The sequence below is a fragment of the Aquarana catesbeiana genome, linkage group LG08, assembly GCF_042186555.1.
Source record: "Aquarana catesbeiana isolate 2022-GZ linkage group LG08, ASM4218655v1, whole genome shotgun sequence".
NCBI classification, from domain to species: domain Eukaryota; kingdom Metazoa; phylum Chordata; class Amphibia; order Anura; family Ranidae; genus Aquarana; species Aquarana catesbeiana.
In genome coordinates, this window is record NC_133331.1 from 259,115,356 (window position 1) to 259,140,973 (window position 25,618).

General features: G+C 41.6%; 1 long non-coding RNA gene across 1 annotated transcript; it reads left to right on the forward strand.

Moving 5' to 3' along the window:
• The first annotated feature begins 6,407 nt into the window (after positions 1-6,407).
• On the forward strand, positions 6,408-16,988 carry LOC141105357 (uncharacterized). Its single transcript, XR_012235580.1, has 3 exons — positions 6,408-6,529; positions 11,649-11,771; positions 16,760-16,988. It is a non-coding gene; the product is annotated as an uncharacterized lncRNA (long non-coding RNA).
• Positions 16,989-25,618: the final 8,630 nt, after the last annotated feature.

Here is a 25,618-nt window from a genome sequence, read left to right on the forward strand (position 1 = left end):
TTCAAGGAAGGTCTCTCAGTATATAGATTTAAATAAGTAACATATATAGCATTAAAAAATCCATAATTTTATTACCTAAATCTTAAAACTGTGTACATTCAATAAAAACAAATTTGCAATGATCAACCATAGTTACAAAAATGAAGGCAAGGATCTGAGGTAATTGTTATCTTCCTACACGTTTTGCAGTCATAGCCGCTTCCTCAGGGTTAAAGATTTCTTTGTCTGGTACATGTGCCTATATCCACAATTTAAAGCAGGTGGGGTCATCATGCCTGGCTGGGCTATGGGGAAGCTAAAGGGGAAGATCCGAGGCCACAATAATATCCACTGTGCATCAGATATCATAGAAAAGGGATGGAAGGAAGATGCCAGCAGCCAGCTCTAATTCTAAAAGGCTAGAACCTTGGTGTGAGCAGTTAACATGCTTTCAGGATGATAGAGTCATCATGGTAGGGATTTCCATTGGAACATGAATAGAAGTTGGTGTACAAAAAATTCCCAGTGAGTGTATAAAGCCTCCAACAATATACCAGTGCCTATTGCAAGCCACTTATCCAGATATCTTCCTTCTAGCTTCCTTGACTATGGGTTTTGGGTCCTTGGGAAGAAGGAAGATATCTAGATAAGTAGCTTGCAATAGACATCAGTATATTGCTGGAGGCTTTAGTCGCATCATCTTCTTCATCCATTGATTACCACATTTACAACAAAGTATATATGTAATCTACAGGATATTAGAATATTGAGATTCCGAAATATTGTATCTACGAGAGTGAATGTCTTTCGTGTCTGATCAGCCATTGTTTTTTAAAATTTTTATTCTTTGTATAAATAAAAGTCAGTTACGTTTTTTATATCTGTGTGGTTTTGTGTTAGTGTCCTTAAGGGCTGTTTCACACTAGTCCGACATGCTCTCCGACTTTGAGAGCACTTTGAAGCATTTTCAAAGTCGCATGACATGTCAAAATAAATGGTTCCCTATGAGAGCCGTTTTAACTGGTCCGACCTGTGTCGGTCCGACTTTGAAAATGCTTCCTGCACTACTTTGGTCTGACTTCAACCCATTGATTTGAAAGGAAGTCAGGATCATCATCTTAACTGATCTGGCTTGTGGCATGCGACTTGTGCTCTGAGAATCTTGAGGGGGAACCCCACGCCAAAATAATAAAAGAAAAGTGGAGTGGGGCTCCCCCCAAAAATTCATACCAGTTTCTTATCCGAGTATGCAGTCCGGCAGGTCAGGCCACATGCCCTAAACATAGGGGGGTGGGTGCTTTGGGGAAGGGGGCTCTGTGCCCCCCACCCCAAAGCACCTTGTCCCCCTGTTGATGGGGATAAGGGCTTCTTCCCTACAACCCTGGGTGGTGATTATAGGGGTCTATGGGCAGGGCACTTGTCGGAATCTGGAAGCCCTCTTTAACAAGGCCCCCAGATCCCCCTCCATGTAAATGAGTATGGGGTACATTGTACACCTACCCATTCACCAAATAAAAAGTGTAGTGTTACAAAAAACAGGTCCTTTATTAAAAATACATACCAGACTCAAAGGATCTGGTATGGTCGGATCAAAGTCGGATCCTGTTCATTGAAGTCGCATGGAAGTCGGAAATGAAGTTGCAGGGCAAAGTCGGATCAGAAGTCGTACTACTTTTGTGTGAACTTAGCCTAAAGTCCTGTACACCCATTTGTGTATTCTTGGTATGTTGTAGAAGACACTCTTGCACTGTGCTGGAGCATCTTCTCATGAGATTTGTGGCTCTCGTTTTTTTTTTTTAAACTTTATTCCATGATTTGCATGGGTGTAAGGGCCCTGATTAAATACACAGATCTTGGGTGATGATGGGTTCACTTTAAATTTATTTTATAAGTCACCATGCAAGGAATGCCAAATACATTCCATATGATACAACATCAAAAAGATAAATGTATTATACACTCAAATATACTTTTTTTTTTAACAGCACATCATTGCTGGATCTTTAACAATAGCAGCATATAAGAACGCCAGTGTCTGCAAGGTGAGTTACTGATTTCTGAGACTAACAGAATATATACCATTATAGCAAATATATAATGGTCAGGGGGAGTGAACCTGGTTAGCGCTATTAAGAAGCATAAAGAAGACCTTAAGTTTGCATTGACATTTTGTAGATGCTAAGAAGGCTTACTCTTTGTTTTCTTTACAAAGCAGCCACAGTCTCAGTAGAAAGGCCTGCCCCATACCAGCATGCTGTAGAAAAGGACCCTTACTGTCTTTAAAAGCAGTGGGCTTTCTGCAAAGGTCCTAAACACTCCCTTCTGAGCTAGAGCTGGAGCAGTGAGTGTTTCCACACAGACAGCAAGGGTCCTTCTTCCCAGCGTGCTGGCAGAGGACTGGCTTTTCTACTCAGGCTGTGGCTGCTTTGTAAAGAAAACAAAGGGTAATGCAGCGTACATGCGGTCGGACTTTTCTATCGGACTGGTCCGACGGACCGAGTCCGGCGGACAATCCGATCATGTGTGGGCTTCATCGGACCTTCAGCTGACTTTTCCAGTCAAAAATCTGACGGACTTTAGATTTGGAACATGCTTCAAATCTTTACGTTGCAACTCCGCCGGACCCAGAAATGCGCTCGTCTGTATGCTAGTCCAACGGACAAAAACCGTCGCTAGGGCAGCTATTGGCTATTGGCTATCAACTTCCTTATTTTAGTCTGGTGTAGGTCATCACGTACAAATCTGTCGGACTTTGGTGTGATCGTATGTAGGCAAGTCCGTTCGTTAAACAGTCCGTCGGAAGTCCGTGGAAAGTCTGCCGGAAAGTCCGTCGGACCAGCCCGGTCGAAAAGTCTGCCCGTGTGTACACGGCCTAAGCCTTTCTACACCTTTTGTTTTAATGCTCTTGAAACATATTTGGTTGGTAAAGGCCCCTTTTAGATGGAGCGGATCTGTCCAAGCGGAATCCACCTGCTCAGTGGGGGATCTCTCCACTGATCCCCGCTGAGCAGGCAGATGACAGGTTCGTGCCCGCTCACCTCTATGGGGTCATTGGATGGTAATGGACTGCATGTCCATTTCCATCCGATTGTCATCTGATCCGCTAGACAAATGGCGAATTAGCTGATTTTATCGGATCGGATGCCCGGCGGGTGTCAGTGGACACATGTCTGTTAACATTCGCCGCCCCATAGAGAACAATAGGTGGTCTGATCAGGTCCGCTTGAAGAACTGACAGGCAGACCTGATCGGTCCGCTGATGTGAAAAGGGCCTTAAACTGAACCTTTAATTTGGGCTTTAACCCTTATGCTGCTACCGTCATAAAGATTATGTAAATCCAGACTGCTGGCTGCTATACTTTGACTATGGGCATTCCACTTTCTTGTAGAAGAGGTTTGGGCAGCTGTGAAGTAGGCAGCTCTACATGTACAGTACCAAGCTGCACCCCCCCCCCCCCAATTACCTGACCTGATTGCTCAGGACCTTCAACTTAGGTGTCAGGATGGAGAGCAACAGAAGATCAGCAAATGGATATGAAGAATGAACCAGGAAGCCTTCAGCTCTGAGCACTTCCAGGTTCAGAACTGTCAATCCCTCTCTGGCTAGACTGTACTTGATTGGCTTTAACAGTGTGCAGGGGTAACATTTAATTATGGGTGAAACTGCTTGGGTTCAATTCTAGGGCAGATTCAGCTAACACTAAATCCTCAAGTTGCAAACTTTAATGCAATTCCTATTGAAGTCAATAGGAGGAGAATTTTGAAAATCAATTATTTCCATTTTTAAGGCTAGTTGGTAAGGGATTGTCAAACAAAAGGCATGATTATCTGGGCACTGGCAGTGGGGGACATATAGATATAAAAAAAAAAAATGTTAACAATACTGTTCAGCAGGTAACAGCTCTTTTTTTATAACACTTAACATTAACCACTTCCGCTCCAGAAGGTATTACCCCCTTCCTCACCAGGCCATTTTTTTGCAATACGGCACTGCGTTACTTTAACTGACAATTGCGCGGTCGTGCGATGCTGTACCCTGCGGTTTTTATTTTTTGCACTATAAACAAAAAAAGACTGACAATTTATCCAATAAAAAAATTTTAAAAATAGAATTTCTTCATAAATTTAGGCCAATATGTATTATGCTACATATTTTTGGTAAAATATTCCAATAATGCCGCGTACACACGAGCGGACTTTACGGCACACTTTGTCCGGCGGACTTTTCGACGGACTTTATGACGGACTTTCCGAATGAACGGACTTGCCTACACACAATCCACCAAAGTCCGTCGAATTTATACGTGATGACGTACGACCGGACTAAAACAAGGAAGTTCATAGCCAGTAGCCAATAGCTGCCCTAGCATCGGTTTTTGTCCGTCGGACTAGCATACAGACGAGCTGACTTTTCGACCGGACTCAAGTCCGTCGGAAAGATTTTTAACATGTTTCATTTCTAGGTCCGTCGAACTTTTGGGAAAAAAAGTCCGCTGGAGCCCACACACGATCGATTTGTCCGACGGACTCCGGTCCGCCGGAACAAGTATGCTGTAAAGTCCGGTCATGTGTACGCGGCATAAGCGTAAATTGATTGGTTTGCACAAAAGTTATATTGTCTACAAACTATGTGATAGATTTAGGGAATTTTACCTTTTGAAAAATTTTTTTACTAGTAATGGCGGTGATCAGTGATTTTTAGCGGGACTGCGACATTGTGGGGGACACATCTGACACTAAGTGACAGTTTTTGGGGATCAGTGACACCAATACAGTGATGAGTGCTAAAAAAGCACTGTCACTGTATAAATTACACTAGCAGGGAAGAGGCTAACATCAGGGGCAATCACAGGTTTAAATCTGTTCCCTATGTGTACTTTCTAACTGTAGGAGGAGTGCTTTGACTAAAGGAAAACAGAGATCTGTGTTTCTGTATAGCAGAAACACGAGATCTCCATTTTCCTCTCTGGCAGAAGGCGGTCTGCCTTGTTTACATAGGCAGACCACCATTCTGCCTCTTTATGAACGATTGCCGGGTTCCTGGTAGGCATTGCGTCTGCTGGACCCGCTGATTGATTGCCCCTGATTGGACACATTGGGAGCCAAAGTTTTAAATCTGTTCCCTATGTGTACTTTCTAACTATAGGAGGAGTGCTTTGACTAAAGGAAAACAGAGATTTGTGTATCTGTATAGCAGAAACACGAGATCTCCATTTTCCTCTCTGGCAGAACGGCGGTCTGGCTTGTTTACATAGGCAGATCACCATTCTGCCTCTCTACGAACGATTGCCGAATTACCGGCAGACATTATGTCTGCTGGACCCGCTGATTGGTCTAACCACGTGCACACGCGCCCCAGAGCCAAGGAAGATAATGTACGTAATTTCGCGCTTAAGGTCCGCTCTGCCTCAGTACATGTATGTGGGGTTAAATGCACAATATTTTTAACTCTTTCACTGCCACTGACATAGACACTACACTGGTAGCAGCAGGTGCTTTTACAGATACTCCCGACATTTGCAACTGCCAGTTGTCAGATGGAAGTGCAGCCACCGAATTGCTTCCACACACCCTGGTAATGGGATCTCCTCTCCATGCTTCCCAGACTTTGTGCGCCCATCAGCAGCCCCAGGACTAGAAAGGCGGCTGCCGCCGGGTAGAGGGGAGGGAGCCGCGTGAACATCTGTTTATTCTCCTCCCCGCTTCTTCCCCCAGCCATACTGTGGAAAGTGAAATGGGGACCCAGAAGTGTGAGTCAGTAACAGGACGGAGACATCAATAAACAGACATTGGCTGATCTTCTGCCCCTCTGCCCGGCGGCACCTGTCATGCCAGTCCTGCATCTTCCAATGGTTGCGTGGAGCCCGAGAAACAAAAAAACATGGCAGGGTCACGCTTGAGGGGGTGAAATACGTATAACTATTTTACCTGCCAAATAATTCCTATTCCTATTATATTCCTATACACTCCTAAGATTTACACAGCACAGTCTGGCAACGCAGGAGTTTTTTCCCTGCTGCAGTTCAATATCAGTTACAGGTCATGTCCCTGGCCCAGTCTGTGACTGAACAGCAAAAGGAAAAGCAGCAGACTGATTGGGTCACCTCTCTGTCATTTTTGCCATACAACTGATTGGCTTCTTGTGCTGTTTCTCCCTCTTCCAGTCTGAGCTGCGCTGTATAGTGGATTTTAAAAGGCTGATATAAATTTGAATATTCAGGTACATCTCCCACTTAAAATTGAATAAAGAGTTGCATTAATTTGTGTCTTTTCTATCTGCCCGGAGTCATGTCTCTCTCTAAGCCACAGCCACATTAGCTGCCCTCCTTATTATCACCAGTCTATGATGTTGTTCGGTGTCCTTGTTGGTTACAACATCCTCATTAATGTTTTACGATGACGATTTTATTATGATGTAGTTGTCTTTTCTCATGCTCTGTAGGTCAAAGGGTCTCTCACCATGAACATTTTATCGTCTATCATCTGCGTGATCGCAACAATCCTCAGCAGTTTAGACATTGCCTTTGCTGGCTGTGAATCATGTTACTATGTAAGTACTATATAGACTGAAAGTTCTTTGCTCGTTCATAACAAAGAAATGGTTTACTTAAAGCGGCCTTTCTCAACCCAACCTTTTCAAACCAGAGAAACCCTTTAAGAACCTTTCCGGTCTCAGGGAACCCCTGCCAAAAATGACTATATCTACAACTTCTGGGACATTATTGTGATTGTCAATGAGAAGAATGCTCCTTACACTTGTGCACAATGGGAAGAATTACCGCCTTACAGATGGCTAAAAAGATCAATGGAGTCAGTGGGAACTTATCTAAGAGGCAGAAATTTCTCATTGTTCAAGGAACCCCTAGCAACCTCTGGAGGAAACCTAGGGTTCCATGGAACCTTGGTTGAGAAACCCCGACTTGTATTGTGAATTTGTAAATTGTGCTGTGTGTAATTACTTGAGATACTAGACAAACTAAAAAAGGACAAAGGATATGAACTCAACCCCTATTCACATACTCATGGTTGATTCTCCTTGTATTTCTTAAAACCTCTAATATTAGAGTGTCCCAACGGGAGATAGAGAGTAAGCTACATATGCATGACGACTCCCATCCATATAAAAACTAGACCTTTATTACAAAATCATAAAACTATTCATAAAGACTACATCAATCACAAGACAAATCTAAAATTCATATCCTGTACATCCTGCTCCTATTATATAGCTCACATATATTTCTATAGGACTCCAGAGCTATTATAAGCAATATTGTGACTTGATCTAGCATTTAAATTATTATGGATGCCCACCCAATTAGCATATATTAACCATGAGGAAGTCCATCAATAAAACACCTATAATGGCATTGATAATCTTGTTGTAGTAAAATGATAGACTTGTCATATATCCATTTCCAGTGTATAAGATCCTTTCTCCCTGGGGATGGATTGTCATATATTGCATTGTCTTTCCATAAGGTTTCCTTGCACAACTTTATATGAACTTCTTATCCATGTATGTCAAAACTTTGGCATTAGAACTATTATGCCGTGTACACACGGGCGGACTTTTCAGCATCAAACGTCCGATGGTCTTTCCGACGGACTTTCGACGGACTTTCTAACGACCGGACTTGCCTACACACGATCACACCAAAGTCCGACGGATTCGAATGTGATGATGTACGACCGGACTAGAATAAGGAAGTTCATAGTCAGTAGCCAATAGGTGCCTTAGCGTGGGTTTTCATCCGTCAGGCTAGCATACAGACGAGTGGATTTTTCGACCAGACTCGAGTCCGTCGGAAAGATTTGAAACATGTTCCAAATCTAAAGTCCTTCTGATTTTCGACTGAAAAAGTCCGCTGCAGGTCCGATGAAGCCCACACACGGTCAGGTTGTCCGACAGATTCGTCCCGTCGGACCAGTCTGGTCGAAAAGTCCGCCCGTGTGTACACGGCATTAGATCTTCCACTATGGCAAGAGGAGGTTAATTATAAAATCCAATTTCAGAATATAGTGAGAAACTCCATAAGAATGTGTTCCACCTCCCTCACAAAGGTTTATATGCATATATCGATCTGTCTATCTATCTAGATAGATCTATAGATCTATGTATCTAGATATATATACAATATCTCACAAAGTGAGTTCACCCCTTACATCTTTGTAAATATTTTATTATATCTTTTAATGTGACAACACTGAAGGAATAACACTTTGCTACAATGTAAAGTAGTGATTGTACAGCTTGTATAAGGCCCCTTTCACACGATCGGACTGTTCAGGTCCGCCTGTCAGTTTTGACAGCGGACCTGAACGGGCGCTCCATGTTAGCCTATGGAGCGACGGATGTCAGCGGAGACATGTCCGCTGACATCCGACCCAGTCCGATCCGCTAAAAGCAGACGGATGGCCCTACGTCCAGGTCTGTCGCTGGCGGATCGGATCGGGTGAGATTTGATGAAAACGGACATGCTGTCCGTTTTCGTCCGATCCCTCCATAGGCGGCAGCGGCGCCTGACAAGCCCCTCCCCGCTCAGTGAGCAGAGAGGGACCTGTCTTCCGCCGGCTCAGCGGAGATCAACAGAGAGATCTCCCGCTGAGTCGGCGGACCGAGGCGGGCTCCGTGAAAACGGAGTCTGCCTCGTGTTAAAGGGGCTTACAGTGTAAATTTGCTGTCCCCTCAAAATAACTCAACACACAGCCATTAATATCTAAAGCGATGGCAATACAAGTGAGTACACCCCTAAATGGAAATGTCCAAATTGGGCCCAAAGTGTCAATATTGTGTGTGGCCACCATTATTTTCCAGCACTGCCTTAACCCTCTTGGGCATGGAGTTCACCAGAGCTCCACAGGTTGCCACTGGAGTCCTCTTCCACTCCTCCATAACAACATCACAGAGTTGGTGGATGTTAGAGACCTTGCGCTCCTCCACCTTCCGTTTGAGGATGCCCCACAGATGCTCAATAGGGTTTAGGTCTGGAGACATGCTTGGCCAGTCCATCACCTTTACCCTCTTTACCCACTTTTGAGATACCGTATATATATATATATATATATATATATATATATATATATATCTATATATATCTGTGTGTATATATGTGTGTATATATATATATATATATATATATATATATATATATAATGCTCCTGGTCCAGAGGAGGTCTATAGTGCTGTATTTTCCCTCCCTTATAGGAGTATCCACTTTTTCAAGGATGATATTGGGATATAATGTCCATCATGTAAAGGTCATTCAATAATGTGATCATAGCATGTTCAGCCTACCATATGTATAATATGTAGCATATGTGCATCATGGGACAGATGTGAAGAGTATGTCCCTAATTATCCCTCCATTTTAACAAACATACTTCAGATTGTACACTCCAGCATTGCATACTTCCTATGCTAAAAAGTATTTACAGGGAATGGGATAAGTTCTCTAAAGTGCATATAAAGTTCTTCAAATATGCAAATCCATCTTCACTTGGTAAAGTTTATAGAATTCAGCAATTCTCCAGTTAGGCAAATAATAAAGCATTGCAGGATATCTAAGCCATGCTAGGCATTTCTCATGATGACAGAGAACAAGTCTCTAGAAAAGCACATGGTACTTATCGATTATGCATGGAATCGTCCTCTCTGGGTAGCATCACGAATTGTAGGAGTTGGGTGCAGGTGACAAGATAAAAAACGGAGCCTGACTGGTTTCTCTGGGAGTCCCAGCTGCTTCAGAGGCTGTTACAAACAACACATGTGTTTCTTCTATTTATTTAGGGCTTCTTTCTGTCAAATACTTTAGATTAATTTTTATAATGTATTCCTAAACTTCCTGTGCACACCATTTGAAACATCAAATCAAGCATAAAATGGAGGTGTGTGCCAGGGCTAGTAAGCTAAGACAAAGCAAAAACTAAAATGGTTGACAAAAAGGGTAGGTGGACACTTGCCAAAGTTCTGCTTCCATAGAGTCTTGGTTTGATGTTGGGTGGGGCAAGTGTGTAGATGGCAAGTTCAGCCACAGTTCAGATGGGTGCTAGGAGGAGTTAAGATTTTTTGAGAAACACATACAAACTCAGGAAATTATTACACTGCGGTAAGACATCATTCTGAGCAAAAAGATAGACAGCGGCCTCACTTGAAGATAGATTTTTATCTTTGAACTGGTGTACCCTTAAAGTGACCCTGTCGCTATACTTAAGTTTCAGATAAGCCATACCTGTTAAAGAATACTTTACCTACTCTCGTCTGAGAAATTTTCATGTGAAGTTGACATAGAAAGCAGCATTTTTGGTCACCAGGACATAGTCATGAAGTGGAGGTCAAAGAGAGCTGCGGGGAACCTATACGTTTGACACATCTAGAAGTGTCGCTTTCCAAGCAGACCTTACAGGAAGATTTCTCAGGATCAGAGTTGTGTACAGTGGGACGGGCATTGGGAAAGGTGAGTATTTACAGTCTTGTCCTCCAGTTTATAGTGGCAAGGTATGTCTTACAGAATATGCTTTTAGCTCTGTTGGGAAAAATTCCTATTGTCCTGACAAAAAGTGGTAGGAAGCCCTATTACTCTTCACTTCCCCATCCACTACAAAATGAACACGTGTGGTTGGAATTGGGTTGGAATGCATATGCAGGCATTAACAGATGGTTGTTCAACTGAATGCAGATTTGGAGCCAGGGCAGTTTGTAAGCTTCACATCATCCTGATTTGGACAAAAGAGCATTTGTGAAGTCAGGTACAGAAGTTGAATGAGAAGACCTGGCTCACAATCCGTGTTTAAATTCATCTCAAAAGTCTTTAGTGGGGATAAGGTCAGGACCATTTAAGTTCACCAGGGGACTCCAAACTTTCTAAACAAAGTGTCAGTTTATTGTCCTTTAGACTTGAGGGGGGGGGCAAACTGTGGTCATTGGGAGTAGAAATAGTCTTCGCGACAGTGGGAGTAAACAGGGCATCTTTGGCATTAGGGGGAGGAATGGTGCACCCCATCGTTGGTTTCAGTGGGAGGAATAGTTCCCTATCATTGGTGTCAGTGGGAGGAATAGTGCCCTGTTGTTGATGTCACGTAACAGGAGACCACTCCTCTACACCAAACTCATTTAACCAACTCCTTTATGGAGTTGGCTTTGAGCACAGGGGCACAGTCATGCTGGAACAAGTAAGGGCCTTCGCCATACTGTTGTCACAATGTTGGAAGTAAAATTGTCTAAAATGTCTTTGTACATTGTAGTATTAATAGGACCCTTCACTGGAAATACCCAAACTCAATAATCTTGAGGGATGCTCTGATATTCTAGTGCACATACTTACCTGTTCCTTTAAGCTATTGTATTAGTTGATTACCCACCAGTCCCAATTTTTATCCTGTTTTCTGTAGCATATCACAAACAGCATTTTGGGATTGTGCAAGGACTTCTTTCTTAACGTGAAAAAGCCAAATTCAAGGCTTGCCACCTTGAAAAAGGGGTCCATGCCTGTCCCCAAAACACCCAGGGTGCTATATCACCCTAAACCAGGGCTTTTTAATGCAAGTTATTGGTGTGCTTGCCTCATTAATGCATTTGGTTTAAGCCAGGGGTTCTTGTGTGGGATGGAATTATTATATTTATCCTTTTTTAACCTAATTCTGCAATGATTTTTATCATTCATTTACAGACTGCTGGAAAGGTGGTTCTTTATTTCTTTTGTGTCATAAATCTGGTGATATTCTGCATTTGTGTTTCTGTATCGACAACTGGCTGCCGAGCTTTGGACCAGCTTTTACCTTCCATCCCTTCAGTGAGTACATAGCATGAACATAAAGGTTTTGTGATTAGTAAATTAAACTAAAATAAACTTTTAGTGATTTTCCTACTTTATCTGTGGCCTTCTCCAGTTTCTTACTTCCAGTGGACTACAGGACCACCCAGGGCCAGATTTCTGACTAGGTCACCTTGACTGTGGCCTGGAGGACCACAGCTGCTAGAAGCAGCACCTAGCCAACCAGCCCATTAGAGAATTTCAGTGCTTAATGCTTATGGTTTCCATTTGTCCCTGTAGCGGCACCTCCTGAGAGACCACAACAGCCATGCCAGTTTGGAATTAGATTGCCATTTACAGTATGAGTTAGAGCCTGAAACTTTTCTCTGCCCTGCAGCTCCAGGGGACAAATCAGGGGATGATGCTGCAAGCAGCAATTTTGTGTGTTAATAACTACTGCTGACATCATCCCTGTTACACTTCTGGACAAGTCTCTTTGTGTTACTTGATGATTGAGTAATTCAGGGGTCAGGATTAAGTAACACACAGAGTGTCACCGGTTTAGTATTAAATCTTAACCCTGACCCCTGAACTCTGTACATTACTTAATTCTGACCCCTGAACTCTGTATGTTACTTTATCCTGACCCATCACTCAATCATTCATCATCATCATTTACTCTATGCAATCTAAGCTTTACAATCCCTTGACCCTTAGCAGCATAGGTTCAGGCTTAAAAGTGGAATTACGTTCAAATTCTGTGTCTTAGGCAAGGTTCACACTAGTACAGCTGCAATTAGATCGGATTTTCAGTGCGATTCGTGCTTGTGCTTTCACGCGTTTTTGATACTACTCTGTTTTTCGGTAGGGGATGGTGACTGGATGCTGTTTGTTAAGGAGCAAGCACCCGCCAGAGTCCTAACAACCAATGACTCATCCCTGCTGACAGCAAAATGTAAACAGAGGAACCTTAATCAAAGGGAATGAGAGGGTGGAGACATAATCACAGTTGCTGCTACTGTCAACTCCCGTCTCGACCCCCCCAAAAACAAGAAAGGGGTGGTACTATTCCAGTACTTAATATTAATGCACAGTAATGGATATAAAGATGAGTTAAAACCTTATAAAAAATTCAATTTTAATAGAAAATAATAATAAAAAATATACAGTAACAATTACAATTGCAATTACAGACAACATCGCTACATATCATCATAAAAGGGAAATACCACACAGTCTAAGCAAACAGAGGAACCTATCAGTAAAAAAAAAAAAAAAAAACAGAGTGGGGGGTCCCCTAACAATTCATACCTGGCCCTTAATGTCTAGTATGGATTCTATGGGAGACCCTATGCCCCCCCCCCAAAAAAAAATGGCATGCCCTTCCCCTTACCCCAAGATCCATACCAGGCCATTATTTAAACATGCAGCCTAGCAGGCCAGGAAAGGGGGGATTAGTGTACAGCCCCCCTCCTGAACCATACTAGCTCACACGCCCTCAACTTGGGAGGAGTACTTTGCCAGGGGGGACCACCCCCAGCTAAGCACCTTGTGCCCATATTCACAGGGACAAGGTCCTAGCCTGATGGTTGGGGGAGACTGTGGGCAGGGAGCTCATGGGAATCTGAAAGCCCCCTTTAGAAATAAGGGGGCCCCCAGATAACAGCCCCCTCCCTATGTGAATGAGCAAGGGGTACATAGTACCCCTATCCACTCACCAAAAAAAGTCAGTAGTAAATAAAACACAGAGTTCTTGCCAAGTCCTTTATTACATTTTTTTTAAAAAGTCTCCCCGATGTACAGTACATCCATTTTCAATCACATCGTCCAGCGATGAAGGTCCACATCCATCACAAACAATGATCACCGACCCACATAAAAAAAAAAAAAAAAACTGCCACCTGCCGACACCCGACTGATCTGGTCACTTGCCTCATGCAAGACGTCTCTGGTTCTCCATCCTGCTAAAGTAAACAAAGGGAGAGGGTCACCGGTGACATCATTGACCATAGATGGACATATCCTTATTTGTGCAATGAAGTCATAAGAGGTGACGCCCTTGTTCTTATATGGCCATTACCATATTTGGTCACTGACATCACCAGGAGACCCGCCCCTTTGTTTACTTCAGCAATGGGGATTACCAGAGATGTCATTCGGCATGCCGAAAGCGTCTGGATCAGTCAGGTTTGGGTTTATCCGGGTTGGCAGCCATCATACATTGTGATTGACATGGACCTACATTGTTGGATGACATGATTAGTAATTGATGTGTATTGTCGGGCAATTCATTTTTTTTAAAGGGTGTGTGTTCACAGAACACTTAAGCCAGTCGTAAATGGATCAAAATAATTTCTTTTTATGTTGGTTGAACTGGATGGAATAGTGTCCTGTAACCAAATTTACTATGTAGCTAGGAAATTCAGCCAGTTCTGCAGACACCAGTTGAATTTCGATCCATCGATGGGCAGGCTGGTTATACTATAGCTCGACTTCAGTACAACCAGCCTGTCAATTTTTGAGATCAGTGCTGCTAGCTTTAGCCCGTTGTTGAAGGAAAGAAAATGGCATAATGTATGGCCAGCCTTAGGTGTGAATGCAGCCTATATCCTCTGACATAATAAAGACTGATGCATGGTCCATAGCCCTGTGTTGGCCATGAGGACACTGAGGGGCATTCTTCTGCCAGAGCACCATCTGCTGGGGGAACAAAATAATAGGTAAGTAAAATAACTTTTACTGTCCCCTAGATTAAACAATAATTTTCAGGTTTCACATAGTTGTGCTTTTAAAGTGATGCTAGACACACACACTATTTAATTTACATTGCCCCTTCTCTTTCTGTATGTAGATGATGGCACTGTAATTATTTTAATTAAAAAAAAATCCAAGTACCTTTTTTCTAATCAATATATAGCATGTCACCGAGCTCTCTCCCAGCCTGTCTGCAGGGAAACATAAGCAGGAGGAGTGTCTAATGCTCTGCTGCTGGTCACATGGTCACAAAAAACCCCCCAAAAAACAGCCTTTGGAATACAGAATATATCAATAAACCGTTTAAATTGTCATACTCATATATTTGAAATCACATCTTTATTATTTTTGGCAATAACATGGTGTGGGTGGATTTCTGCCAGTCAAAGGCTGTGTCACGCCCCTCTTGCCTGTGTCTTAGAATAAAAGGGAAGGTGAAGCCTCCATCAATCTACATGTAATATCCTGCCCCCAATGTCTTTAACTGGTTAGTGGGTGAGGGGGAGGGAGGGAGTGGGCTGTCATTTACCACTGTGTATGCACCTACATGTGTGACTCTATAGTCACATTGGGCTACTCAGATGTGATAGGGAGGAAATGCTCAGCATAGAAACTCACTGAAAACTGAGCATGTGCAGAGTTGCCACCACAGGTGCAAAATCCCTAGCTGAATTGGGGACATGAACAGAAGGGGGGGATAGAGAACAGCAGGATTAACCAGGTGCGTTGCAGAATACAGAAAACTCATTTCATAGTGATTGAGTGAGTATGAACAGCACATTCATTTTAAGAGGGAAGTTTCAGGAAAAAAATTTAAAAATTTAAATAAGGAACTTTGAAGCAAAATAAGGGTCAGTGCCCAACTGCAGCCTGATCAATACCCATCTACAGCCTCACAAGTGCCATCAATGCAGCCTCACCATTGCCATCAAAGCAGCAGCCTCACCATTGCCATCAATGTAGCCTGATCGATGCCCATCTGCAGCCTAGAGGGGACAGGGAGGGGGGCAGGATGAGCGCCGACAGATTACATACAATGAGAATCTCCTATGATAGACAGAACACTGGTCCAATGGCAGCCCAGGAGACGAAACTTCCTATTACAGAGATGCCAAGTAAACAGGAGATTCTCACTGTATGTAATCTGACGGCGCTCGTCCCGACCCCCTCCCTGTCCCCTCCCAGGCAGCTAAAATTGAAGTATTGGCGTATAACACGCATATGCTATTTGCACCCGATTTTCAGGGTGAAAAGGTGCGTGTTATATGCCAATAAATACAGTATATATAAAGTGACAAGTGATGGCGCCAAAAATTATGAATAATCATGAGTGAAGCTGCCCCTTTTAAAGTGGATGAAACCACTCTGGATAAGTGAAAAAAATATAGAAAAATATATTTACGTGACAATTGTAAAACAATTTAATCATTCAACATATGTAACAAATTCATACGAAACCACCCATGATAATGAAGTTCATAATAAATCAATAAAAATATATATAATAGTCCAAAAAAAATCCTCAATAAATCTTCACAGAAAAGTCCATTCACTGTGATCCAAAGAAAAGTGCAGGAACAAATTTATCCTTCAGATAGTGCTCCACCATAAATCGTACGTGAGAAATACAAACTCACTAGAACGTTAAAATAAATACTCCTTGTAGCAATATTGAATTCTTTTAACCAGCAACAAGTGATGACTCGACATGTGCAGAATGAAAAAATTAGTTTTGCTTTGATTCGTTATTTACATAAATTTGTTTAGTTAAATTCGTTTCATTCATTCTCATTTTATATATATTTATATATATATATATATATATATATATATATATATATATATATATATATATATATCTTGAATAGATTAAAATTATGGTAATTAACCCTTTATTAAACAAAACCATCGACTATATACTACCTCTAATGCCATCTAGTGGATATAAATCAAATTACAACCATAGATTGAAGACATAATGTCTATTAACATTCCAAAAGCAAATTTAAAATTCTTCTTTAGAATACATCTTTAATGATAACCTCAGCATGTAATACACCATTTATTGAGAGTTTTTTTTATGAAGGGGGTTTAATGACACTTTAAGTAAATGAGACACAGACACTATATGCTGCCATTAGATTATCATAAGCCTATTGTTTTTTTTAATGTGTCAAGTTTCAAATACGCTGAAGTTTAATGGTATGATGTAAGATGTTTAAAAACAGATTGATATCTGTATTATAGCCTTGGTATTTGCCTTATTCTTCCAGGTGTTCCTAATTCAGAATAATGCCATGGCCTCAGGACTTCTATCATACCCAACGTCTGAAGTCCCCACTAATCTGCCTCCCCCTTATGCTGCCCAATAAGTGAAGAAGAAGAAGACAGAATACAATAGAATCAAATTCAATGGAAGATAACATAGGAAAAAGTAATCAAGCCTGATTGAACACAATGCTTAATAAATGCTTATGATTCACAATGATAATAATGAAACAATTTCATTTTCATACCCAATAACACCCCTGGAGTGAATTAGTTGGTATTGGCTGGGGTAAAGGGGTCAATGCCATTGCTTTCAGTGCAAACTATGATAAAGTCCAGCATTTGGAAAAGGGTTACAGCTTATTTAAAGGTACATTCACATCGGCCTTTACAACGTGGTGGCTGGGGTGTGGTGGAAAGACACCATGGCGCCGATGTGCCCATCACAGCACATCTCACTGTTCGCTTTTTCTTTGTAAATAAAATGTATTGAAATATCACACAGTGACATTTCACAAAGTTCTATTGGCCGCCATGCAGTGCGAGGAGATGGATTGCCACGCTGTTCTGGAAAAAAGTATGGCTTCCTATACTTTTATTCAGTGTACACCACTGCAATGTGGTGGTGTGAACCAGCCAGGTAGGGAACAGGGTATTTTGCCCTATATTTTGGTGGCACTGCAATAGAATAGCCACCCAATGCAGTCCTGCAACACTTGGTGTGTATGTAACTTTAACCCAAGTGCAAATGTAATATATTGCAGCTTACCAGTTCTTGGCTATGGTGGCTGCATTCGTTTTCTTTAGGGGTGCACCGAATGGAAATTTTGGTGCCAAAACCCAAACTGAAAATGTAGGATGCACTTAGCCGAAAATCGAAAATGACAGTTTTTAAAAAAATATTTATATTTTTATATATAATTGTATTATATTCGACTTTTTATTTAATATCATCAATTTAAATGAATATGATTTTATTGTTGGCCATTATTAGCACCTTTAGTGCAAGAAAAGCTTAAGAAAAATGCAGTCTGCAGTCTCTAACCATCTCTTGTATCATGTCCTTAGTCTCTAAGGACATGATACAAGAGATGGTCAGAGACTGAGGACATGATACAAGAGATGGTTAGAGACTGAGGACATGATACAAGAGATGGTTAGAGACTGAGGACATGCTACGAGAGATGGTTAGAGACTAAGGACATGATATAAGAGATGGTCAGAGACTGAGGACATGATACAAGAGATGGTTAGAGACTAAGGACATGATATAAGAGATGGTCAGAGACTGAGGACATGATACAAGAGATGGTTAGAGACTAAGGACATGATATAAGAGATGGTCAGAGACTGAGGACATGATACAAGAGATGGTTAGAGACTAAGGACATGATATAAGAGATGGTCAGAGACTGAGGACATCTCTTGTATCATGTCCTTAGTCTCTAACCATCTCTTATATCATGTCCTCAGTCTCTGACCATCTCTTATATCATGTCCTTAGTCTCTAACCATCTCTTGTATCATGTCCTCAGTTTCTGACCATCTCTTGTAGCTTGTCCTTAATCTCTGACCATCTCTTGTATCATGTCTGCAATCCCTTACTTAAACACACTGCTGATAGTATTAGCAAAATTTCCATTCAGTGCACCTCTAGCAGACATGATACAGGAGATGGTCAGAGACTGCAGACATGTGGAAAGCCGCATTCAATTCGCATATGTGTGAACCCAGCCTAAGTCAAAGGAGTCACATCCCTGGTGACAGCCCTAGGGAAAAAAGGGGAAGAAGAGCGGGGCTTTCAAATCTCTGGAACGCTGCACCAGCTGTGTTGGCAGTTACAGCCAAATCAACTACAGAGGTGAGTGCATCGGGGACCAGTGGGTGTGGAAAGTTTAGCGTGTTAGGTCACCTTTTCATTTTTTTGTACAAAAGTGAACTTACACTTTAAATTATTTGTAAACCCTAACAATGGAATTCTCTTAGTAGTCTATTTATCAGAGTTTCACAAAACTTTGCAGAACTTTCACCCAAGAGAGATATGTTTTTCCAATTAAACCTGATGTGAAAAATGAGAGAATCTTGGGTGAAAATATTATATCCTCTACAACCACACTATCCAACAAATCAACAGTTTTTATAAACCCTTACAATATAAAAAGCAGCTGTGAAAAATATAATATTATATCCTCATACAAAATTATTGCTAAAGTTCAAATAGGTGGGGTTAATTTACTAAAACTGGAGAGTGCAAAATCTGGTGCAGCTATGCATGGTAGCCAATCAGCTTCTAACTTCAGCTTGTTCAATTAAGCTTTGACAAAAAATTTGGAAGCTGATTGGTTTCTATGCAGAGCTGCACCAGATTTTGCACTTTATATTTGTGGAGGAAAGATGGGCCGGATAAAGTGTTTGAGTTGAGTTGGATTGTTACTGAGATGCCTGTTTATGCCCATGACATGGCGTGACCGGTATCAGATTGAAATGTTTAGAGCAGGGGTCTCCAAACTGCTTGCCCTTTGCTTGCCTTTATCCGGCCCTTGAGGCATTATTCCCGCCACTGACACCAACAATATGTCATAATTCCTGCCACTGACACCAACAATGGCACACTATTCCTTCCACTGACACCAACTATGGGGCATAATTCCTTCCACTGAAAATCAAAATGGGGCACTATTCCTCTCGCTGACACCAACTATTTCCCCCCCTAATACCAAAGATCAGGCATTGCTTACTCCCACTGGGCACAGTCTGGCCCTCCTAATGTCGGAAGGACATGAAACTGGCCCTTTCTTTAGAAAGTTTGGAGACCCCTGGTTTAGAGCAATGGTGAGTCAATGGCTCATTTTGAACATGCTGTATATATCAGATGCACTATATTCTTGTATTGCAAAAAATTAGATTTTTCAATAAAGCTGATTCCTGGACAAAAAAAAAAAAAAGTTTACCTATTCAAAAATAAAAAGTTTCAACTTTTTTTTTTTTGGAAAGACATCAGTTTACTTTTTGGCCTGGAGACACAACAAGAAGTGGGAGGAAATCTCTTCAAAGCAAAGGTAAATCCTCTCCCTGAACAAACAAGTGTCCCAATTTGAAGATTTACCGTCACCTTATGTTAAGGCCCATACACATAAAAAATAGCGCTTTCTAAGCGATTGTACGATAATCTGATCATTAGTACATGGATTTCAAGAGCCGATCACAACAGTTCATCCAAAATTACCAGAGGGAAAAGCATGAAAAGTTTTCTCTAACGATACCAGATTGTACGATTTTCCTTTAATCCGTACAGTTGTCATCCGAAAGTACAATACAAATACAATACATTACTTCGAATTTTTATTCTGTCATATGAGAATTTTTGTAACTTTAGTAACCTCTTTAATTTTCTATATGAGACTAGCATACAAAAAAATAGACGATCATTCGTCCAATAATCTCATCTTGTGGACCAGGCATTATGGTGACAGCTGTGCAATGTTGGATTTCTCATTATTTTCTGCCCCAATGACGGTGGTCATTAGGACAAACAGGAAATAAATCCCCCAGTGGCTAAACAGACAACACAATAGGAACACCAGACCAAATATTGAAAGGATCCAAATTGCATAAATAATTATTCATATGTACACATAAAGCTTCCAATGTGTTTTGGGGGCTTAAGACACTTGTTCCTATTCAGGGTTTGAATATAGCATGTGGTAAAAGAACTCAAAGAGGCAGAATTTCCAGGATACGTTAAGTAGACAGTGATGTATAAGATACGAGGGCTGTACTGGAAATAAAAAAAGTGGACATAAGTTTTTATTAACATACACAGGTCTCTCAAATTTCACATGTTGCTAGAGCAACTCATCATCCATAGTAACTCTTATTTTTCATTGCAGGTATATAATGGTTCCAAGCAGAAGCAATGACATGCTGTCACTGAGTTCTTGACAAAAGCGGGGTGCAGACTGTCCAACATCCACAGATAGCTACAGAATATTTATGGAGATGACACCATTGACAAGAGCAATGTCTCTTCATTGGGGACTGTTGTCAGTGGTGGCACCTCGGTAAACATTTTGTAGCCTTCTGTGGATGTCAGACCGCCTGCATCCCTCCTTCATCTAGAACTCAATGACTGCACCTTGCGTCTACTTGGAATCCAAACACAAAATCTTATACACCAGCCCATCTGGCCCGCTTTATACTGAATTACCCCTCTATGTGTTACCGAGGCTGTCCCCAGGAGGACACTATAACACATATCTGGTGTCCAAAGGAAAACAATATTATGGACTTGGGTTTACAATCTCCTCCATACCCTACTTTACTATAAGATTCGCAAAAATCCTTACGAAGCTTTTCTTTATAAACCCATTGCCACACTTTTTCGTATTGAACGTATGCTAGTCACTCATATCTTTAATATCATATATATTCCACAAGTACTTTACTTGAGGAAAATAAAATGGGGATACATGGGCCCAAAGGCCTGACAATGAAAACAGGTGCAGTAACAACAATCAAGGGTATTGTCCATTTTGATGAATAAAGTACAGCAGCATGAAGGCAAATACTGTCCATCAGATTGCAAAGACTTCAAAAAGAAAATGGGTGCTTTAGCTCTATAACCAGGGATCCATAGGCACTCATATCTTTATGATGCAATCATTTTATTGAATTTTTACAAAGAAAGGAAACAAAATAAACAAGACACAATCATTGCGTTTGACAATGTGCCAAACCATTGGATTACATATTAATGAGCACACCGCTCTCAGGTAAGGAAAATAAGTCATACATAATACAAGATATAAAGAACCAAGCCCTCTCATATTCTCTTTCTGGTCAGAGGGGCTTTCAAAAGTGAAAAACATCCAAGAACAGACACTCCCCATTACTGGGGTTCATAGAAAGACGAGGATGGTGTGCATTCAAATGTGAGTAAACAAAGACTGAAACAGAAAAGAAGAAAAAGAAGAAAAGAAAGAAGAAACAACAAGAAGGAAAGAGTACCATGTACACCAAATAGACATAATCTAGCGTATCAACATATTCACGAACTGCCTGTTTGAATTAAACATACATTTGGGCCAAAGTAGACCATATGAAATTAAAGGATTTTACTAGAGGTATTAGGTGCATTCTTGTTCAGCTAACATGGTGGGGTCTGCTACGGGGAGTTGTATGGAATCTAGAAATGCAGAAATGGTAGTATCCGTAGGCTAGGAAGCGGTAGGATTACCCTTTAAATTATATATGCTGAGTAGTACCTCTGGAATATAGGGATGGGCGAACGGTTCGGCCCAAGCATAAGTTCGGGCCGTACTTTTGTTGTTCGGTCGTTCGGCGAACAGCCGAACAAATGGGTTGTTTGGCTGTTTGTTTGGCCCCCCGAACCGACCACAATGCATTGCGATGCTGAACAGTGCATTGCAAGCCCTGATTGGCTTAAGCAGTGTAAGCTTCAGCCAATCAGGGCACAGAGCACTGTCAGAGTCATGATTGGACACTGTCATCATGACTTTATCCAATCATGACTCATTCCCGCCCCACAGTATAAAAGTATTCTTTCAATGGCAGCCATTTTCAGTGTGATTTCGGCATAGAGAGAGATAGAACAGGGCTTTGTTCAGTGCTATTAGTTAGTTAGTGTGCTATACTGTGCTATTTTGCTTCAATTGTCAGTGTAGAATTTTAGTTTAGTGTCAGTCTAGGTATAGTGTGGAGGACCATCATTCAGCTTTGCATAGTGTGCAGCTAGAGTAGGGACAGCTCAGTTCCACTGTAGTGTAGTGTCAGTAATCTTGACATTAGTGTATACATAGCTCCCAACTGTCCCTGATTTCGAGGGACTGTCCCTGATTTGGAGCAATGTCTCTGTCCCTCTTTCCTCCTCATTTGTCCCTCATTTTGGTCTGATCCTCATAGTTATATATAAAATGCACTTTTTATCTTTCAAAAAGTGTTTCCCAGTGCTAAACCTTCCATCTAAATTGCTGCATTTGTAAATTTTTTTTTTTTATTATTTCAATATTTTTTATTATTTTGTAGTAAAACAGAGGCAAACAAAAAAGTGAAGTAACACATGCAAGAGTTGACACAGCTGCACACCCCAAAAAGCATTGCAAAATTAGTGGAAAAGTTTCCCCAGGGGGCTTTTGAGCAGCAAATTATTTCTGAAACAATGTTTAGTAACCATGTTTAGTAAAAATATTATTTAATTCAGACATAGAATGCATTACATAGATACAATCAATATCACATAAAATTTCCAGTAGTCGACACAAGCAACAACAAAGGACCATCTCCCATGGCAATCAAGTCATTAAAAAAGTTCTAATTGAACAGTTACATTGTATCAATACTATCCATATGAATCCCCATGAATACCCCAATTCATTTCGACCCTTTTTCCTTTTCTGGTCTTCTTCAGGGGGGTTTTAAATTCTAAAGAGATACATCAAAAAATTCCATTAGGATTTTCTACAATATACAAAACATGATAGATCATTTCGTGATATTTTGAAAGTTTTGAAAGTACATCTCCATACATATGGCGAAGTACTTACCACTTGGGAATAGGAAAGTGGGCTTGTGTCGCATAGTTTGAGATAATAAAAACCGTTGCGTGCGGTGGTCCCACAATGTTTGCTCATTCCCTCTGTCACCTCTGGGCGCATCCATAGTCCACAGGGCTTGCAAGGAGCCACGCATTTGGACCCAGTGAGGAAGGTGTAGGGCGAGGCACCTGTAATTTGATATTTGCAAAAATTAGTATGTAGTCAGCGGGTGTCCGGTGAGTGTTCCGTATTGTCCTATATAGCCAGACTGCTTAATATTCAAAACAATTAATAGGGTGGTCTTGACTAATATTGTCCCTTTGCTCATATTTTAATAATTTTTGGATCTAAATTGTGATATGGGAATATGTGATAGGTTGAACTAAGTTTATAGAGTACTTGACTGGTCATGAACCCGAGGTCACTGAAATAAAAATAATAAAGCACTAACTAACTTATGCCTTGCATTATCCGCTATGGAGCCCGGTTTGAAATGATCTAATGACATTAGGCTCCTGCTGCAAATCTATTACTAAATGCTTTATTATTTTTATTTCAGTGACCTCGGGTTCATGACCAGTCAGCCCCTGTTTATGGGCACTGGCATGTTCCATCCTTAAGGGTCGACTGTGCCCGTCCCCGGGGGTGCCTTTTGTGGAGTTACTTCAGCCCTTGATTTTTTCCGCCCATTCTGGGATTTCAGTCTCTGCGTCTCATGCCAACACTTTTTCTTTCCTTCCTTTTTTCCTGCACTTCTGTTTTCTGGTCTTGGGCCCCAGTGGAGCTGTGACGGGTCGTATAGTTCTTGCTGGATGCAGAGAATGTCATGGAAACCCCTATGTGAACTTGAGTGGTTAGTATTTATATATATTCATCAAATGAACAAATTTTGTAATCATATTATTGTGGATGATTTATGTGAAGCAAATTCTATACTCACTGTTGATATTGATGAAGATGTCTCATATTTTGTCTACTTACTCCAGTTCTGCTTTGTAACTTTTTAGATATAAATTTTTTTTACCCTGACCAATTGTTGCTACCCTTGAAGAAGAGGTCAACCCCCTTTTCACCTTGAAACGTCGGGTCTTATGGTTATTGTTGTTCAATCAACTTTATCATTACAATTGGTCATTGTTCCATGCATATCAATTTTCCTCAATTGTATGCATCCATTTTATCTATGTATTACTGTTAGGTCATGATAATCCTCTTTTATATATTTTCCTCAATAAATATTTAAAAACTTTTAAAAAACCTCTACTATTCTTGTACTATTTAGGTAGTGACCCTCTGTAAAGTCCCGTTAGAGGAGCTACACTCCTGTGAGTGTGTTTCTGTTTTGAATGGCAGATTGTACAACTAATTCAGCAGCTCCTTTGGGGGTAGTGTGCTACATGGAGGTCCCACCGAGATCTGCTTTCACAGCTAGCCCGCTGGCCATCGCCCCTAGCAACAGTTGATCGTTGGAATGCACCCTTACAGTTGGGACATTTTTACTGTGAAATTAGTGACTGCTGCCAGTTAGCCTGCAATTTTAAAATGCTGGCCACCAGGTGTCACTGGGGAGCAGAGGGAAAATGCAGTGCTACAGTTCCTCGCATGCCAAGCCAACAAGTTGGGGGTGGAGTCACACCCCAGAGGAAAGGTTTAACCAATTTCAGCGTGCAACGCCCAATACACGAGGCGGAGGAAGATGGCGGAGCGTGTCCGGAGCGCATCCGCCATGCAGTGGCCATTTGAGATGCAGGATCGGGTCCTAATTGACACCGGTATTCAGTTGGAGCTCACCAGAGGACTGGCATTGGGAGTCATTGGAGGAGTGGGAAGACTTTGTATGCTGTGTCCTGGATGTCAGAAGCCTATGGTTGGTGTCAGTGCTTGGACACGTTGTGTGTATTGTGGTGCTCAACTAACTCGTCTGGGACTGGTGCAGCAGGAAGTCAGATACTACTCCACCAGTCTTACAACCGGACTTTGTCTGCCACAAGTTCAAGTCGGGCAAAGGACCAAAGAGGGTCGTGTATCGCTTGATGCAGCAGTGGAGGAGCTCTAGTTTGATTTGGCTGAATCGGAGATATCGGAGGACCAATTAGAAACTATTTGGGAAGCCTGTGGCCTGGCCAGGGACCTAGGGACTGCTAGTGGCAGTAGACAGTCTCTGGAAGAAACCCCTGAGGAGCCGGCTAAAAGTAAGTCCATTGCTGTGCCTGTTCGGAAGGAGCCGCAGTCACGGGAGGGAGATCCCTCGGGTGAGCCAATGCCGGGCTGTAGACTGGGGGTCACCGCAAGTGCTGGAGAAATGTGGAT